Here is an 18,499-nt window from a genome sequence, read left to right on the forward strand (position 1 = left end):
CGTTAGAGCAAAAGCAATAATTCTAGGGCTAGACCTCCTCTGTACCTGTAAGCAGGTAACCTATAAAGGTTAAAGTGTTGCCTATGGAAATTTTTAGGTACTTTAGTATGTCGCCATTCCACGAGCATGCACAATTTTAAATTGTGACATGTTAGTGTTAGGTATATATTTACCTGGCCTAACATCATCTTTCACATTATACAAAAAAATTGGGGTAAATATTGTGGCTGTTTTCTTTTAATTATTACGTAACCACTTCCCGACCGCCGCACGCCGATATATGTTGGCAGAATGGCACGTCCAGGCAAATGGGCGTACCTGTACTTCCTTTTGAATTTGCTGCCCAGGGAGTGTGCTCGCGGGTCCCCAGGAACTCGATGTTCGCCGGTTAGCCCGCGATTGCAGTCAGGAGATCCAAGCAATCCAAAAATAAGAAAGGAAAATCTGAAAGTAAGTTAGAACAAAAATCCCCAAATTCTTAAAGCGTACAGGTTTAGGAGATATTCTTTATACCTACAGGTAAGCCTTATTATAGGCTTACCTTTAGGTTAAAGTGGTAGTAAAGAGTTTAATACCACTTTAATAATAACTAACTAACTAACTAATAATAATTAACTACTAAATTATAGGTATTGGAATTTTCCTAAATTTGGCTGTTAGTGAACGTAACGAATACGAATTTATCCGAAGTTACAAATCATCCGAAATAAAAAATGCTGCATCTAAACAAATGGAACGAAACTAAATAATAATAAATAATATTATTAATAATATGTTTTTTTTTTATTATTATTATTGTTATTTGTTATTAATTTGTTACGTTCCATTCGTTCAGATGCGGCATTCCTTATCACGGATAATTCGTAACTTCAGATAAATTCGTATTCGTTACGTTTACTAACAGCCAAATTTGAAAGGAAATTCCAATACCTATAATTTAATAGTTAGTAATAGTTAAAGGGGTTGTAAAGGATAATTATTTTTTTCTAAATAGGTTCCTTTAAGCTAGTGCATTGTTGGTTCACTAAACTTTTCCTTCGATTTCCAAGAAAGAAAGCACCGATGTCTACGGAGCATGCGCCATAGACAACGGCGCGCAGGCGCACCGAGCATGCCGCTACCAACGGCATCATGTCGTTAGTGGCGGCTCCCGCCAGTCACAGCACTGGAGCAGCGATACCTGGAAGTCACTCCGGGTATCATGGTGGCGGCGGAGGACATGTCTGAGGACCGCTGTGGGGGCTTCGTTCTCATGTAAGTAATTCATAATGAGCTAATATGTTAGCTCATTATGCCTTTGTCTTGCAGGGTTTTTTTTTTTAAGAGAGGGTTTACTTCCTCGTTTAGTTATTATTAATTAATTATTATTTCAGATTTTTGGGTTTTTAAATTTTCTGATTTTTTTCTATTTTTGGATTTTCGTTCTTTTGAATTTTTAGATTTTCATTCTTATTTTCAGATTTTCAGTGCTGAGTGTTGGGAGTGCTGTATTTCTTCATCACTTGGTCTCATCCAGGTGGTAATTTTACACAGCACGCTGATAGATGATGGAGACCTCCCTCCCTGTTCCTCCTCCTCCTCATCTTGATCTCCCTAAATGCTGAAAACAGGTATCGGTAATTGGTATCGGTGTTGGTATTGGTGAGTACTTAAAAAAAGTATCGGTACGCGTCAGTAATGTATTTAGATTTTGTGCTTCCCTAGGCCTGACTAAACTTGTGAACCCCTAATTTAAATATGACCCACCCCTTCCTGTCAAGGCCACACCTCTTTGTTTAAGACCCGCCCTGACATTTTTGAGCAGTGGGCACTAGTTCTGGGGGGGGGGGGCAATGGATTCCCTTAATTTGCATAGATTTCCTCTCACTTCCTGTTTGGCTATGGGGCAGGAGGTGAAGGGAAATCTCTGCAATGGGACAGGGATGGTAAAAAATAAACAGACAGGGGCTATAACTCTCCCTTACTCTATCCAAAATGGAAAAAAAAAGTGTTGTCTATTGTTCTACTTTAAGTAGATGGTGCAGCAGAAACATATAGCACAGTGAGGAAGTTTTGTGGTCCAGGATGATAGGACAGTCAAAATTAGAATTGCCCCCACAGTTGCGTAATGCCGGCCGGCCGCATACCGGAAGCAGTGCAGCCGCTTTATAGGGGCGCTAGACTAACAGTGTAGCACAAGCCGACGGGGACTCTTTTTGTGCTGCCCCCCTGCAAAGTGCTGCCCTAGGCCTGGGCCTTGCTGGCCTAGTCCAGGATACAGTGTTGATACTCGTACTTGTTGCTAAAAAAGTGGTTTTGGTGTATCGCTAAAGGAAATGTAAAAAAAAATTAATAGAAATATAATTTACTTTCTTATTTGTTTATTAAGACTAGTAACATGGGGATTAAAAATAGTTAAAGGGGTTGTAAACCCTTGTGTTTTTTCACCTTAATGCATCCTATGTATTAAGGTGAAAAAACTTCTGTCACTGAGCAGCCCCCCCTCCTGTGTTACTCACCCGAGTCCTTTCATTCCCCCGCCGGAGACGCGCTCTACCTCTCTGATCGCGGTTCCCGGCTCTTGATTGGATAGATTGATAGCAGCGCAGCCATTAGCTCCCGCTGCTGTCAATCAAATCCAATGACGCGGGGGCGGGGTTGAGTCCGGCATTCTGTGTCTATGGATGCAAATGCTGGATTCAAGAGCACGCACGCAAGGTAACCCCCAGGGGGAGTGCTCCTAGGGGGTTTACCGATGCGGGGAGGAGTCGCGAGCGCCGTTGGGTGACCCCAGGAGACGATGATCGGGGCCACTCTACAAAACGAACTGCACAGTGGAGGTACATATGATATGTTTATTATTTAACCACTTGCTTACTGGGCACATATACCCCCTTCCTGACCAGAGGACTTTTTGCGATTCGGCACTGCGTCGCTTTAACTGACAATTGCGCGGTCGTGCGACGTGGCTCCCAAACAAAATTTACATCCTTTTTTTCCCACAAATAGAGCTTTCTTTTGGTGGTATTTGATCACCTCTGCGTTTTTTTTTTTTTTTTGCGCTATAAACAAAAATAGAGCGACAATTTTGAAAAAAAATATATTTTTTACTTGTTGCTATAATAAATAGCTCAATTTTTTTAATTTTTTTTTTCTCAGTCTAGGCCGATACGTATTCTACATATTTTTGGTAAAAAAAAAAAAAATCGCAATAAGCGACTGGTTTGCGCGAAAGTTTTAGCGCCTACAAAATAGGGGACAGAATTATTATTTATTTATTTTTTTACTAGTAATGGCTGCGATCTGCGATTTTTATTGGTACTGCAACATTATGGCGGACACATCGGACACTTTTGACACATTTTTGGCACCATTCACATTTATACTGCGATCAGTGCTATAAATATGCACTAATTACTGTATAAATGTGACTGGCATTGAAGGGGTTAACACTAGGGGGTGAGGGAGGGGTTAAATGTGTACCTTAGTGAGTGTTACCAACTGTGGGGGAAGGGGACTGACTGGGGGAGGTGACCGATCTGTGTCCCTATGTACAAGAGACACAGATCGGTCTCCTCTCTCCCTGACAGGACGTCACACACAGATCCACGTCCTTGTCTCTGTAACCGCCGATCGCCAGGCACGCGCATCGACATCCCAGTGATGCGGCGGGCACACGCGCGGCCGGCGTGCTTGCGCGCCCCCCAGTGGCCAGGAGGAGCGGAGGCCGTAAAAACACGGCGGCTCAGAGAATTAGAACCACCCTGCGGCCGTATAAAGTCGTACGGCCGTCGGGAAGTGGTTAAAAACAAAAAAAAGAGGGTTTACAATCACTGTAATGTTGATTAAGAGATTAAAGTACTACTTTAATAGGAGTAGGCTGAAAATCATGAAATACAATGCTGAAATTAATGAATAATTTAACATTTTGACCATAAATACACTTTGAGGAGTCAAGGGAGAAGTGTAAATACTGAATGTCTTTTGTGATGTACAAAATGACAAAAGAATCAGGAACTGCTACTGTATGGGATTTTACAACAAGTCTGGATTTTGTGCTGAGGGAAGAGAAAGACAGTGGGTTCTGTGTCAGAAAGAAGAACTGATTTACAAAGAGGCTCTTTTTTCAGATTACTACAATGCTTCAAAGCATAGTAACGCTGCTAATGTTATGAGGAAATGCAGAACATTAATGTGTGCAGTCTGCTTGTTGTAAATTGGCAGGCATATCCTAAGACCTCGTTCACTTAATGTGTGTAGTGTCTACTCCAGAAAAGAGCCACTGTTTCTTGGGTGACCTGTTTCTGTGCCCATAACTCTGATACATCAAGCTGGGTGGGGAATATTTATTGCAGATATATGTGCAGTACCCTGAAACAACAGGAATAATACAGCAATAGGTAAGCTATAGCAAGGAATATATTTCAAATAGGTGAGCAATAGAAAGAAATATATTGTAATACAAGCAAAGGGTGTGCAGTATAGAGAAACAACATCTTCTAAACCAGGGGTGCCCAACCTTTTGAAGAGCGAGGGCCACTAAAGCAACTTGGTAACCAGTCGCGGGCCACAATGAGCAGAGTGGGCGGATGAAGAGTCACGGCTACTCTATAGGCCCTCCGATCCACCCAGATGGAAGGGGACGAATTACCTTCTGTTTTTCGGATTGGAGGTAGGCGGGCGTAAACGGACATCTGTCGCTATATAGAGGTGAATTGAGGGTCCCATTTGGTCGGGCTGATCTTGTGAAAAGGGCCTAAGACTGCTTTCACACTGATGTTCTGTGGTTTACCCACACTGCGGGTCCAGCGAAGTGCTCCTGTGTCTAACCTGCAGGTTAGCTGAACTTTGCCATAGACTACGCCTGTGGCAAAAGCCAGCACTGTAGAGAAAGCATTGGCTTATGGGGCTCTGCTCCGCAGCCGCTTTCTTCCTCTACCACCAGCTTCATTCACATCACTGAAGACATTTCTGGTTAAAAAAGGCAGTTTTAAGGGAATTTGTTGATGGACTTTGGGCTTTATCATCAGTTTGAGACACCTTTTGAGATCATTTGGGATCATTGAGAGGTGCATGTGATCTGCATTCGATCTGCATCCAGTAATGCCAACCGTCCGTATTTTTACGGACAGTTCGCAAAAACAGGCACTTTTTTCCCCCGTTCGTAAATGTCAGTGGTTGCGGGAATGTGCCAGTAAAAATAGCTAAATCCGTTGGAGGCAGGGGGTGATTGGAGGCACCACAGAGGGGGATGTGGCACTGCAGAGGGTGGGGGATGGAGACAGGGGTTGTTGGTGGCCCCGGGAGAGGGGGATGGAGGCAGGGGACGATGGAGGCAGGGGGTGATTGGAGGCAGGGGGCCTGGGGGAGATTGGAGGCAGAGGGAGATTGTGGCACCGCAGATGGGGGTGAAGGCAGGGGGTGTTGGTGGCAGAGGGGGATGGAGGCAGGGGGAGATTGGAGGCAGAGGGAGATTGTGGCACCGCAGATGGGGGTGAAGGCAGGGGGTGTTGGTGGCAGATGGGGATGGAGGCAGGGGGGTGATGTGACTAAATAATTTGCCATTATTATATCGAAAATACCAAAAATATGTTTTTTTACCTTAATATCTACCTTAAATCACATTGCTATTTGCCTAGCATATTTTTTTGTAGCCTAAATACTAAAATTTGCACCTAAAAATGTAATTTAGTAACTTTTGTGAAATGCCAATAAAAACGTGGCTGCGCCAGTAAATTTTCGGGTGTTGTGGCAGTAAATTTCAATCTGGTAGGTTGGCAACACTGTCTGCATCTAGTAGGTTCTGAATTCACATAGCCTTGTATAGTGATCTATAACCAATCTGACTTAGATAAACACCCTTCGCCAAAAGGCCTAATGGAGCCCCAGATAGCCATAAAAACCCGGTACGAGTTCTAATCATTCCCTATTGTTTTCAAAACCAGAAAGATCCTTGGCCTGACATACACTTAAGGCTGGGTTCCCCCCATAGGTGTGCGCAGCCTTTGGCATTAGGGTGTGCACCCCAAAGCTCAAATACAGTCTACCGATCACTCACAATGTTCATTCAGAAAGGGAAGGGGCCGGTAAATGGCATATTTACTGGCCCCTTCCCCCACTCATCCTAAAACATCCACAGCAACAACCGGTGGGAGAGGGGGGAAGCCGGAAGTGCAGTGGGGGGAAGGAAGGGGAACCAGGTCAGTAGGGGGAATCTGTTCTGCACAGGGTGATTAGGGTGTGCCTGGGCACACCCAGCACACCCTGTGCGCACGCCTATAGTTCCCCCATCCAATTGGCAATAGGAGATTTTGTCCGGCTCTCTATGTAGCCGGTTAACATATCTTCACTGCGGCTCCGGTGCGAATTTGTACAGGGTCCTGTGCGCGTTTTGGTCCGTTTCAGGTCTGAATTCAGCAAAAAATGTGGGCTGAAATCGGACCAGAAATGGTGAATGGGAACGCGCCGGACCCCTGCTGAGAGCTGCATGCAAAAATAGTGTGAACTCAGCCTTAATCTCAAATACTTCAACATAAAATGCTCCTATATTATGCCACATCATCAACGGCATTGGGCTTGATTAACTAAATCTGTATGTTCCCTTTGCAATGTGAATTTTAACCTAGTTTAGTAAGGTGAAGTTATTTTGACTTCATCATCAAGTTTGTGGCAACATTTTTTTTTAACCTTTTGCATTCTTCACCTCATTCACTAGGCTAGGTAAAAAATCCTTTTGCAAGCTGAATTATGCTATACTTCTTTAGTAAATCAACTCCGCTGTCAACTGGTCGAAGCCCAAAAAAAAAACTTAAAATCGCTTACACGGTATTCCTCTTTGTAATCCAGATAAACATCGCCATCTAGTGACAGCTGCACTCACACCAAGGATACTGCACAGGATGTTTGGACAACTGCTACTGATTTAATAAAAAAAACTAAAACGGAAACAATGTGGTTTTGATCTGTTATATGCAGCCTAGCCACTCCAGACAGGCACAGTGGTAAAAAAAATGTTTACTACTGATAAATAATTATTTATAATTATTGATATATTGATTGATTAAATATTATAATTGTTGATAAAATTTCCCCTTGCAGTGAAATGACAAAAGCAGGGCTGCCACTATTTGGACGGGGCAGTCTTTAATGCACTTTAAAAAATAACAAATGAAGGCCTAAATGCCATTGAATACTTTTTAAGGCGTTACAGCAACTTTTTATTTTTGATAAAAAATTTAAATCATGGGGATAAAATCTGACCATTGTAAGCCCCTCTGTCCCCCTCCCAATGTAATATAGTTCTTCAAAGCCCACTGACACTTTGCTGGTAAGCATTGCCTGGAACAATAATGGATCCACTGACAGATAATAAACCGATATTACCAGGGAAAGGGGGAGCTCGTGCAATGGCAGTCTCATTGTCTGTCATTTTGAACAGAAATGAGACAATCAGCAATGATATTGCCACTTGATATTTGGAGAGAAATCTGGTTTAGGTGTTCTATGAATAATTCCTAAATTGTAAGCTCTAAGGAGCAGGGCCCTCTGATTCCTCCTGTATTTAATTGTATTGTAACTGTACTGTCTGCCCTCATATTTTAAAGCAATGCACAAACTGTTGGTGCTATATAAATCCTGTATAATAATAATATTAACTGTATTTGCGTGTGCCTGTAGACTGGCTTTTCCTTTTTTTTCTTATCAAAAAATCATCAACATGCAATGACATGTTGATAACAGGGGGGGAGGTGTGTACCGACAGAGGTTTGGATGATTGATGTACTATGACAAGTGCTGGTTGAAGGGAGGTGCTGTGACAGGGGAGTTGGGTGATGGGGGTAAGGTGGCAGAGCTACTGGGTAAAGGGGATGCAGTGACAGAAGTATTGGTTGAAGGGGAGGTGCAGAGATGGAATTGCTGGGTGATATAGGCAGGCAGGGCGCCTAGGGCGCCCGGCCACTGGTGTTCCTACTCTCTTCTCTCTGCAGCAGATAGGCTGCATTAATGGGCGCTGGTGGAGCTACATTTGATTGGCGCTGGTGAGGCTGCATTTGATGGGCGCTGGTGAGGCTGCATTGATGGGCACTGGTAGGCTGCATTTGATGGGCGCTGGTGAGGCTGCATTGATGGGTGCTGGTAGGCTGCATTGATGGGCGCTGGTGGGTTGCATTTGATGGGCGCTGGTGGGTTGCATTTGATGGGCGCTTCATTAAAAAGGTGATGCATACATGGGCAGGGCAAAGGGGGTGGAGTCAGGGGTGGAGCCAGGTGGCGGGCGGAAAAATTAGGTTTCATCTAGGGTGTCAAAAATCCTTGTACCAGCTCTGGATATAGGGGTACTTTGACAGGTGCTGTGACAGGGGTATTATATGTAGCACTACCCCCATAGAAGCTGCTGGTTTGTTTTGGGTCTACGCTCTGGCTATCAACCCCAAAAACTGGCTTGAACCCTCCCTTGGCACAACTGGTATCAGTGAGAATTGCGAACACCAATAAATGTTAGGAAACACAATTCCTTGTCACACCACAGTAAATTATATAAACAAATGGTTACCTTGAGTTGTATTGATCCCGTAGGATGACAGAGGAACTGCACACAGATTCAGCTTAACCAATGTAACTCTTTACTTAACCACTTCCAGACCTGCGCACGACGATGTACGTCCTATTTTTAAAGACGGATATCTCGGTAACGGCAGCAGCTGCTGTCACAACCGAGGTATCCATCTTTAGTGTGCGCGGTCTGGAATCCGATAATGGCGGTCTCCGCGGCGGATTCACCGCGAGATCGCCGTTATCGGTGGCGGGAGAGGGGCCCCCCCCTCCCGCCGCTCTCCCGCGCCCTCCGCCACTTACCGGAGCCGTCGGTAGCGGCGGAGGCGATCGGATGCTGTCGGCTGGTGAGCGGGGACGAGACTGAAGGAAAAATCTCCTTCGCCCGTCCCCATAGCTCGGCTGGGCGGAAGTGACGTCAAAACGTCAGTCCCGCCCAGCCTCTTAAAGAGACAAATTTTTTTTTTGGTCATTTGAAAAAATGACATTTTTTATTTTTTTTCTATTTTTTGCATTTAAGCCCAAATATGAGATCTGAGGTCTTTTTGACCCCAGATCTCATATTTAAGAGGACCTGTCATGCTTTTTTCTATTACAAGGGATGTTTACATTCCTTGTAATAGGAATAAAAGTGATAATTTTTTTTTTTTTTTTTCAGTGTTAAAAATTCTAAAATAAATAAAAATAAATGCGAAAAGCAAAAAAATTTTTTTTAAAGCGCCCCGTCCCGACGAGCTCGCGCGTAGAAGCGAACGCATACGCGAGTAGCGCCGACATATGAAAACGGTATTCAAACCACACAAGTGAGGTATCGCCGCGATCGTTAGAGCGAGAGCAATAATTTTAGCCTTAGGCCTACTCTGTAACTCAAAAAATGCAACCTGTAGAATTTTTTAAACGTCGCCTATCAAGATTTTTAAGGGTAAAAGTTTGACGCCATGCCACGAGCGGGCGCAATTTTTAAGCGTGACATGTTGGGCATCATTTTACTCGGCGTAACATTATCTTTCAAAATATATAAAACAATTGGGCCAAATTTATTGTTGTCTTATTTTTTAATTCAAAAAAGTGAATTTTTTCCAAAAAAAGTGCGCTTGTAAGACCGCTGCGCAAATACGGTGTGACAAAAAGTATTGGAATGACCACTATTTTATTCTCTAGGGTGTTAGAAAAAAAAATATATAATGTTTGGGGGTTTTAAGTAATTTTCTAGCAGAAAAAAATGTTTTAGTCTTGCAAACACCGAATCTGAAAAACACCTAAGGTCTGGAAGTGGTTAATAAGATAAAAGCAAAAGAAACAAAGGTAAAACAGTAGTGGACTTCTTGCAGAGCCCTGCAAGAGTCAGAATTAGTGGCAACAGATAAATACAAATTAAAACATAATAACTATGTGGACCTGTGTAAGTACGCAGCAAAGGGATTCCTTCAGTAAGATACCCACACTGAAGCACCTCCTTGCCAAGCCTCACCCAGCTCTCCCATATAATAGTACTGTACAGTCTAATAGAACCAATTACCCACTTTTTTTTTTTTTTTTATCAATAAATTTTTATTGGGTTTATCAATTTACAACACTTGAGATAGTTGCATTCAATATACAACTTGAGTAGTATAAATCACCATGTACAGGCAAACATTTAACAGAAAAAGAATACGGTACTCAGCGACCTAGGCCAGTCTACCCCAATTGGGTACAAACTGTAGGACTGGGAGGTCACCAAGATGATCAGAGGTACACCTATACAGCTAAAGTAAAGACAAATAAAGGAGGGGGGGAAGGGATGGAGAAAACTGAAATAAAGGCTGCCGTTAGTCATTATCTATACCAAAGATTCAGTATTTTATACTGTTATTCTTCAGACTATAGGAAGATTATTAAAGTAAGGAATCTTTTAAATATTTGGAAGCTTTCGGGTGGGTTAACCACATTTTCCATTTTCTACGATAGGGGATTATAGAATCATTCTTATAGGCTAATAATAGTTCTAATTGAGCTTGGGTGTTTAATCTGGTGATGACCATTGGTAGGTTTGGGGCGTCTGCGGATTTCCATAGAGAGGCCACTGTAATTCTTGAGGCTATCAAAATATGTAAGACAATAGTCCTATACAAAGTGTGGTATTTGTCTAGATCTATACCTAATAATGCGTTAGTAGGAGTAAGCTTGGTAAGGTTGCCCGTAAGATTGGCGATAAAGGATGAGATAGAGTTCCAAAAACTTTTTAGAGTCTTGCAACTCCAAAGCGTGTGCAGGAGGTTTCCCGTTTGCTCGTTACATTTCCAACAGATGTCGGATGCTGTTGGATAAATTTTGGATAACTTGTATGGTGTTGAGTACCATCTATTAATTATTTTTTGGGCATTATCCCAGTGTTCAATGCAAGAGGATGACTTACTTATTGTTTGAAATGCTTTAATCCACTGAGTCGGGGAAAAAATTTGGTCCAGATCCTTTTCCCATTTCAGCATATTTGTGTTTTTGGTAAAGAGTTGGGAGGATAACACATCGTAGAAGAAAGATATATCTTTCTTTTTATCATTTTTCTGAGGAGAGAGGAACTCCCAAAGGTTCATAGGGATTTCGATCAAATTACTGGGAGAGAAATCTTTCAGTCGGGCACACTTACCAATCTTAGTCTCGATGATGTTCTTAACATTAGGGGGTAGGTTCTGGTATAGATTATATCCATTACTGATCCACTCGTTTACAGAGAATCTGATTCTGCAATAATTAATGACTTCTGTGGGAAGATGTAATTTAGCCTTTTTCTCTACATGTCTGGTTTTTGAGAGAATGTGTTTCCAAGCGAATAAAGTAGTTTTAATGCTTATTAGGTTGGGGATTGTTATTTTGGGGATAATGGCGCTAGCTATTGCGAGCGAAGGGAGATCAAAATTGTGTGTGGCTAGACGTTCAATGTTTACCCATAATTTGTCATTTGTTGGGTTAAACCAATGTTTCATCTGATCTAAGATAGAAGCAAAATAATAATTTCTGATGTCTGGGAGGCCCATTCCACCGGAATTTTTTTAGTAGTAAGGATCGAGAAAGCAACTCTGTTTTTTTTTTTGTTCCAGATAAATTGTCTAAGTTTGCTGTCTAGTTGTTTAAAGAACTTAGCAGGAATTGGTATGGGGAGGCATCTAAAGAGATATAAAATTTTAGGTAAAGTTTGCATCTTGAAAGCGGCTATTTTACCAACCCAGGATAAGTTGGTTTTTTGAATATGTGATAAGTCACGGGATATTTGGCCTAAAAGTGTGGGGAAATTGGCATCATACATTTTTGTTGGAGGAAATGTGAGTTGGATCCCTAGGTATGTTATCGATTTGTTGTCCCAATTGTATTTATGTGTTGTGCGTAGAGAGTTGATTGTCGAGTCTGGTATGTTCATAGGGAGGATAAAGCATTTTTCCTGATTGATTTTATAGTATGAGACATCTTTGAATTTTTCTAGTATTGCGTGTATTGTAGGCAGAGATATATCAGGTTCTGTCAGTGTCAATATGATATCGTCTGCGAATAGTCCTAGTTTGTGCACGTCTTGGCCAATCGTAACACCTCTGACGTTTGGGGATGATCGAATGTATTCAGCTAGGGGTTCTATAGCTAAGGCAAAAATTATAGGGGATAGGGGGCAGCCCTGTCTGGTTCCGTTAGTTAATGGGAAGTTTATAGATAAGATACCTGAAGTGTAGACCTTTGCGTTGGGCTGGGTATATAATGCCATGATTGCTGAGTGGATAAAACCGTTAAAGCCGAATTTAGTTAAGGTTTTTGATATATATTCCCAATGCATTCTGTCGAATGCTTTTTCAGCATCTAAAGCTAAGAGCAGGGCGGGGGGTTCGATTATTGTGTATAGAGTTAATAATATTGAGCATTCTTCTTGTGCTATCTGGGGCCTGTCTACTTTTAACAAAGCCAACTTGATCTGGTTTAATTAGGGTGGGAATTATATTAACGAGTCTATTCGCCAGTATCTTTGCGTAGATTTTCAGATCTGAGTTTAGTAGGGAAATGGGCCTATAGTTTAAAGGTGAAGTGGGATCTTTGCCTGATTTAGGTATAGTGATAATTATTGCTTCTAGCAGTTCTTTTGCGAGGGCTTCTGAGTTAGCTGCCTGATTAAATAGGTTGGAAAGATAGGGGACTAGGGTTTCTTCAAAGGCAGTATAATATTCTCCTGATAGGCCATCTGGGCCTGGTGATTTATTTTTTGGTAGTTCGTGTATGACCTTAATAATTTCTTCATCTGATATAGGTTTGTTGAGTAATTCTACGTAATGATGTAGGATCAATGGAAGGAAGGACAATATTGTCTAAAAATGATGAGATGTTATCAGCGTTTGGTTGGGGGGTGAGAGTGTCATTTTTTAGATTATAGAGTGTCTCATAGTACAGTGAGAAAGTATCTGCTATCTCTTTAGGATTGAGGATTGTTTTGCCTGAGGTGTGGTGGGTTAGTTTATGAATTTTGTTCTTTTGTTGGCGAAGTTTTATTTGGGAGGCCATTAACTTACCTGCTCTGTTACCTTCGGAGTAGTATTTTAAATTTAGTTTTTTAAGATATTTGTCATGGTCAGCAATTAATAAGGATCTAAGATCAGATCTAAGGTTATTGAGTTGGCGTTCTAAGATTATGTTTTGGGGTTTTTTTTTGTGTAACTTTTCAAGGTTGGAAATTTCTACTAGTATTGAGTTGATCGTGTTGTTTCTATTTTTTTTCTCTCTAGCGGTGATTTGAATTAAGAGACCTCTCGCATAAGCTTTGTGAGCACACCATAGAGTAGTGTTGTTAACGGACATATTATCATTTACATCAAAAAATTCTTTTAGACCTTTTTTCATCACAGATCTATGTTTCTCCTGGGAGAGGATATATGTATTGTTTCTCCAAAGATAATTGTTGGGGCAATTTTGGTTCGAATTAATATCAAGAGTGATTGGAGCGTGATCAGACCATGTTAGGTTGTGAATACTAGCATTCGCTACTTTTGTGAGGAGATTTTTATCTGTGATGAAATAGTCTATTCTGGAGTACGTCTTATGAACATTGGAGAAGAAAGTAAAGTCTTTTTCTGTGGTATGAAGGCATCTCCAGGGATCGTACAGGTCTTCTGCTGAGAAAATGTTGGAAAGACCCTTTCTGGGAGCTTTTCCTTTCTTGGAGGTGTCCATATCAGGATCCATCGGTGCGTTGAAGTCTCCACAGATCAAGAGGTGGCCTTTCTGAATTTTTCTTGTCTTCCCAATCACTTTTTGGATGAATTGGTGGGGATTTTTATTGGGGGCATAAATATTGACAATGGTGTATGTCACGTTGTCTAAGGTGGCAACCAGAATTATGTATCTTCCTTGGGTGTCAGTTTTGAGATCTATTTGTTGGAACGATACAGTGTCTTTGATAGCTATAGCCACCCCTTTTTTTTTCTTTCTTTCGTTGCTGGAGAGGAAAATGTGGGGAAAATTATGATGTTTGAAGGTAGGTGTTTTATCCTTAGCGAAATGGGATTCCTGGATGCAAACAACATCACTTCCGAATTTAATTGCATCTGTCCACAATGCTTTTCTTTTATGAGGGCTGTTCAAGCCTTTGACATTGAAAGACATGAGTTTAAGTGGCATATCTTATCAGTTGAGGATGCTTTGTTGTAGAGTCAGTCTTGTAGGAGATAGTTTTTTTTGTGGGTAGATGGTATATCATTGTGGCGTAGTAATATTGTTTTGCCAGTAGATGGTGGTGTTGCTTTAGAAATAGTGTACAGGCAGCAGAAAAAAAACAGAAAATGGTGAACGAACCAGGGAAGAAAAATCAACAAAAGCTTAGTAAAACTGTGAAAAAAGAATAGGAGTTGTTGTGCTCCAACTCCTGTGTACATGACTATGTACTTCCAATCGATTGGGGGTAAAAACTTGGAGAGAAGTCCAGTCAGGAATTATTCAAAATCTGGATTCCCTGAGCTGCAAAAGGCCCTTAAACATGGGCAAAAGAGATTTGTGAGGCCTCAGTTTGTGCCTGGACATTAAAACGTGTCATGAGAGGATTTTTTTTTTTTTTAATCGCCATGAGAGGATTTTTAAGTTGTTTTCCAGTCCTGGGAAATGGGACCAGGTGTAGTAGTGTCCATTTTGGTATTTTCTTGGTTTGGGAGTAGACCCCATGAGCGGAGGATTTTCAGACCCTGTTCCATTCCGTTAATAGTGTATGAGGTGCCTTTAAAATCTACCAGAATTTTTGTGGGGAAGCCCCATTTGTAAATTATGCCATGGTTTCTCAGCACTTTAGTGATCGAGTTTAGATTTTTGCGAGCTAAGATTGTCGCTTGTGAGAAATCCGAGTAAAGGATTATTCCAGAATACGGATCTGGGAGTGGCGAGTGGCGCCGAGCGAATTGCATCAGTTGTTCCTTGACATTGAAAAAGTGGATCCTAGCAATGACATCTCTAGTTATTTTCTCTGCTATGTAATGCGGTTTAGGTAGTCTATGTGCCCTGTCAATTTCCAGCTCTTGTTGAGGAGTGGCAGGGATTAGATCAGAAATCATGGTTTTAATGAAGCGTTTTAGGTCTGGTGGCTTCACATTCTCAGGTATACCTCTGAATTTTATATTATTTCTCCGATTTCTGTCTTCAATTTGTCCGACTTTGATCCTGAGTTGTCTCATTTCTTCTTCTATATCAAAGTGGGAGTCCACTAATTCATTGTGCGCAGCAGTGAAATCACACATTTTATTCTCCATATAATCCACTCTTTCTCCCAGAGCATCAATCTCCAATTTAGATTTGTGCATAAGGCTAATCATATCATGCTGTAATGCACCTCTTAAAGACATGATCATATATTTAAAGGTAGTGTCCAGTACTGGTAAATCAGTAGTGGGCATAGCCTGTAGTTTTTCATCATAGGGATTTTTGTCCAGGCTGCAGGCAAGGCCTGTATGAGGTGTGTGAGGATTACCTTGTTCTGAGGAGATCCTCCTTTTCTGCCTCACTGGACTCAGCATGTCATCCAGGCGATCGCTGTCAGGCTGGGGCTGTGTAGCTGTGAGATTTTCTCCCTCATGGAGAGAGGGAGCAGCACGCCGTTCTGCATTGCAGTGAGGTGAGGGGGCAGCGCCATCTTGTCCTCTCTGCAGCCCAGCCGGGCTGCAGAATGCGCTGAGTTTGCGGGGTCCCTCACTGTTCTTCCTCTTAGCCGACATGTCTGCTACAGTCCCGGTAAGTTCCAGTATCGCTCTGTGTTGTTTAGGGCTCACAGGTTGCTGTGTAAGTTGCTCAGGGAGATCCGTTCTCAGAGAGCTCCCTCAGAATGCAGCCATACAGTTCTGCGGCTGACCACGCCCCCTCGAACCAATTACCCACTTAAAGGGTATGTAGATAAATATCAACGGTTTACTATAGCTAACAGACAGTCTTTAGATAATGTACTTCAATAATATGGTTTGGTGGGCCAGACCAAACCACAATACAAATTATCTTAACAGTAAGTGCACTTCCGCGTTGGTATGCGTTGGCGCGCAACAAAGTAATTTGTAATCCGAAAAGGGAATAAGTAAACTGGCGGAAGATTCCCGAACAGTCAAATCACAGTGGTGAGTGTAAACGATCCACCCTCCTGCAATGCAGTTAATATGCTTGGGCAGGTGCCCATCTCTACCGATCAGATCAGGCCTTATCCTTCCGGAACACTCTGTCTGCGAACTCCAACACACAGTCCTTCAGGAGGCCTGTCTCCAGTTCTCCCACAGGTCACCGTTGCACCGGGACACCGTCCGATCACTCCGTCAGGGATCCTCTCTCTGTTTCTGGGTGGCGATCCGCCCGGGCATGGATAGGCCTCAAACTCTGGCCTCGATTTCTGGAAAGACACCTCACACAGGTGTCCTCCTGGGCTGAAGAGACGGTCCAGAGAGAGCGTGCCAAAAACGTCCTCTACCTTAAATTACCTCCCCCAGCAGGCTGTGCGGGGCGCAAAGCATTCAGGGATTGTACAGTTGCTCTCTGGGTATTGTAGTCTATAAATAAACCAGGGCAATGGAGTCTATTTCTCCCTGTACTCAGTTTCCCAACATTCCTTGCTGTACCAGTGCAAAAGTAAATAGAAGGTGGCTATAACATAAATTGGCCACCGGAGGGGCTGAGATCCTTCTTGATCAGCAGATGGTAGTCTTTTAATCACATAAGAAAGGTCGCTACACATATGATGGGGAAGTGTGGTGTCAGGGCTGCTGAGTGGCACTCTGGGTGTCTTCTAAGCTAATAGGGGTACATCGTACTATGCAGGGCAGAAACTAGGGGGGGGGGCTGTAAACAGATGCTCCATTGAGAAATTCCCAAAGAAATCCCAGACATACCGCCCCGCACCAACCTCATCACCACTCCTCTGGGGTCCTATTCCCTACTCCCCGCCACCAGTGCCTGACCTATTGCCTGACCTGCCCACAGTGTCACTGCTCCTTTCTCCTGGAAGAGCAGGGGCATTGCAGCAGTGCCAAGAACCAGTAAAGCTACACCTGGTCCTGAAGGACATCATAGAGTGCTATCAGCAGAGCAAGGTGGCTACCTTCTGGTGCCAGCTGGGGAAGAAAAGTCTGAAGGAAGCTGCTGTCATGCATAAGTAGAGCAGCATCTTCTGCTGTACGTCCTGCCGCCCCCACTGTTATCCACTCCTAGGACCACTGGCCAAGCACTGCCTGGTACTGCCCGCCCAGGGCCGGGTGAGTCAGAGACTGAGCCCCTGGAAGATCCCTACTTGTGAGGGCCAATCTGTACTGTGTGCAGTGCAAGACCCTTTGTGCCATCAGTGTCTCGAGGCGGGCCGGCACCACAGCCACGAGGTCAAGGCTCTGGAGGACATGTGGAAGCTGCACAAGGTGAGGGGGGGGGACAAACAGGGGCATGGGTAAGCTTCACAAGGACAAGGTGGGGGGGGGGGGGGAGTGAAGAAGCTGAAAAAGGTTGCGGAGGTGCACAAGGTAAAGAGGGGTATGAGGTCCACAAAATGAAGGGCGATGGTCAAGATATGGGGGAAAGAGAAGCTATCACAAAGTAAAGGGAGTTCACAATGTGAGGGCTAAAGGTGAAGCTGCAAAAGGTGAGGGGGGAGGAGGATCTGCTCAAGGTGTGGTGGGGTAGAGGAGGACAAGGTGGGGGGTGCACAAGGAGAGGTATGGGGTAGCTGCACAAGGTGAGGGCGAGGAGGACAAGCTGGGGGGATATCAAGCAGTGCGCAAAATGAGTTGTTGGAGAAGCTGAATAAGGTGAGGAGGATGAAGAAACAGGGGAGGGGAAGCTGCAGGGGGGAAGGTGGGGGCATAATGCTGCGAGTCAGTAATAACTGCTGTATGATCACATCACCCCCTGTGTGCTCCCTTGACCTCCCCTCCCCCACAGCACTGCCAGCTGTTTACTATGCTTCAGTTTGTGAATGAACAGGAAGCTTTTCAGCACAGATCACTTCCCTTTCCACTGTCCAGTGCAACTGAAACGTTTTCCAAAGTGAGACATGAGGGTCTGTATAGACCCTGATATTTCCCTAAAGACACCCAACAGGGCCGCTAATTTTTTTTTTTTAAATAAAATGATAAAAAAAAGAATACATCTGTATAAAATAATAACTAAAAAAAAAGAGACACCATCCACTGCCCTACTGACCCCATTCACTTGTCTACTGCCACTGTTCTCTTTGGGAAGGGGGGTGGTGGGATGCCAAAAGTCTTTGCCCTGGGTGAAAGAATGTCTAGCTTCATCAATTCGTTTTCCATAAGTTGCCTGATTATTTAGAGGAAATTGCAAATTATTATATCTAAACTGCCTTACATTCTTGAAAGTTTAGCTTATGTAGAAAACACAGAGGAGAATTTATTAAAACAGGAGCTTATGTGCATAGCAATAAGTAATTTTCTATCTGTAATTTCCAAAGCATATAGGATAAATACACCCAAAAACAAACATGTAATAT

This window comes from Rana temporaria, chromosome 4, assembly GCF_905171775.1.
Source record: "Rana temporaria chromosome 4, aRanTem1.1, whole genome shotgun sequence".
In the NCBI taxonomy this organism is placed as follows: domain Eukaryota; kingdom Metazoa; phylum Chordata; class Amphibia; order Anura; family Ranidae; genus Rana; species Rana temporaria.